Source organism: Podarcis liolepis, assembly GCF_965112155.1.
Source record: "Podarcis liolepis genome assembly, chromosome: 12".
Lineage (NCBI taxonomy): Eukaryota > Metazoa > Chordata > Lepidosauria > Squamata > Lacertidae > Podarcis > Podarcis liolepis.
This window is the reverse complement of record NC_139563.1, coordinates 39,849,822-39,852,353: the sequence shown is the minus strand read 5'-3', so window position 1 is coordinate 39,852,353 and position 2,532 is coordinate 39,849,822.

Genomic DNA, 2,532 nt, shown 5'->3' with positions numbered 1-2,532 from the left:
AAGCAAATCAAATTCTTCTGGGCAGAAAAACAAATAAAAACTGTATCACATTCTTCCTGACAGAAAGCAATGACAAAGAGTTTGGAACAGCACACGCAGCGTTTGTTCAGTCTTTCGGGGTGCCAAAAGCTTTCAAAATGCTTTCAAATGCAGTTCAGAGATCTAGCCCCTCTCATATTTATTTTTATCCTGAAGCCCAAGGACAATAATAATGGTCTCAGAAGGGATGCCTGCTTGTGCTGTGAGCAATGTTAGTGGTGGATAGCTTTAGTGGAGCTTCTCTGTTACATTTCCAAATGGATTTATTTTACACTAAAATAAAGAGAGGTGTGTACTTTGTGGCCCTGCTTATCACCGATGTCTTCTGCATAAGCCCTGTTCAATATTTTCCCCCCAATAACACATTTTTAATAGGACATGTGCAGGAAACATTCACAATAAATAATGGTATTGCTTTTTAATAGTACATACGAATATGACAAATAATGACAGTACTTGCTGACAATACTTTTTGGTGCCTATGAGTCTGCAATGAATGTAAATGACTAGCCCTTTTAGTGTGGGATAACCAGCCTCATATAACTAATATGCTCAAGTCTAATTAATGCATTAAGGGTTAAAACCACAGAATAAGCTGTCCTGGCAGGCTTAGCAAGGTCACTTCCTCTTACCTTGGGAGGAAAAGGGCAATCAAGCCTGTTGTTCAACCTTCAGTCTACCTCAGAGTGTGAAGAGCTTAGCCATATGACTCTCATCAGCCATTCTTGAGTTTAATTTAGGATTTTTCACCACTTTGCACCTAAGCCAAGTTTTACTGCCTGTGCAAATTTTCTGAACGCTGCATGGAAAAGCACACGAACCAGACCTTTGAAAGGTTTGTAAGTAAACCAATTTCTAACTTACCAATCATGTGATCTTTTTTTCCTATGCTGGGGGAAGTGGGGAGTTTTGGAACTGACAAAGACATACCTTAAATGTCTTAACAGCCTATATTTCCACACTTTGCTTTGGTGCAGCTTTTGTGATTTTAAATCCTTGCATCAACATGTAGAACAAGAATATTTAGTGTGATACAGTGAACAGACTGTCTGGCTTGCACCAGGTTCAAATCTCCATTCAGCAGAGGCTCACTAGATGACTTGGAGCCAGTCACTATCTCTAACCTACTCTCACAGGGTTGGTGTGAGAGTGAATGGGATGCGGAGCCTGACAGCATCATGCCCAGAACTCAGTGTGATGTGGTGGTTAGTCTTGGACTGGAGAGATCCATGCTTGACTTTCCACACTGTCATGGAAGATCAACCTTTACAGGGTTGCTGTGAGGATAAAATGATAGGAGAGTATACAGTGCCTTGAGATCTTTAGTGGGAAAGCAGGATATAAATATTATAAGTATATAAATATTATATAAACAAATGTAAATATTATAAATAAATGAATACCGTGCATCCCTTCCTGTTTATGAATGAGCTGTTCAAAGAGACTATGTGTTTCTTGAGTGTTCTCCAGAAAAGTATCTGGATTGTTAAATGGAAGTAGGAGTTAATATCATACCCTCCAACATTTCTCTGATGGAAATAGGGACATCCTATTCAACAACAACAGCAATGCTGTTATTTATACCCTGCCCATCTGACTGGGTTGCTCCAGCCACTCTGGGTGGCTTTCAGCACATATATAAAAACAGAATAAAACATTAAACATTTAAAAAACTCTTCCCTATACAGGGCTGCCTTCAGATGTCTACTCTAGATTGCATAGTTACTTATCTCCTTGGCTCAGGGATTGCATAACTCCATAGGTAAAGGTAAAGGGACCCCTGACCATTAGGTCCAGTCGTGGCCAACTCTGGGGTTGTACAACTCATCTCGCTCTGTGGGCCGAGGGAGCCGGCATACAGCTTCTGGGTCATGTGGCCAGCATGACTAAGCTACTTCTGGTGAACCAGAGCAGTGCACGGAAACACCGTTTACCTTCCCGCCAGAGTGGTACCTATTTATCTACACTTTGACATGCTTTGAAACTGCTAGGTTGGCAGGAGCAAGGACCAAGCAATGGGAGCTCACCCCGTCGCAGGGATTCGAACCACCGACCTTCTGATTGGCAAGCCCTAGGCTCTGTGGTTTAGCCCACAGTGCCACCCGCGTCCCTGCATAACTCCATACCCTCCATGAAAATAGGAACATCCGAAGGAAGAGCGGGACATTCCGGGATAGTTTCTGTAAATCGACACTGTCCCTGGAAAATAGGGACATTTGGAGGGTCTGTAATATGTGCAAGTGTGTCTATGATATATAATGTGTGTGCATGTGCGTGTGTGCATTGTGAACAAAACTGATGAAATCAGCTAAGGCTCCGCACGGCAGGCCCTTTCAGCTGAAGAGATACTGATGAGAAATTAGTAAAACAGGCAGGAGCAATGAGAAGGTCTCACAGTCAGGGGGCTCATTCTTCCTCATTTGGAAGTCACAGCGTTGTGGAGGGAAGTATTCTAGCCACCATATGGCACTAGCTGTCAGTCTGGTTGAAGTT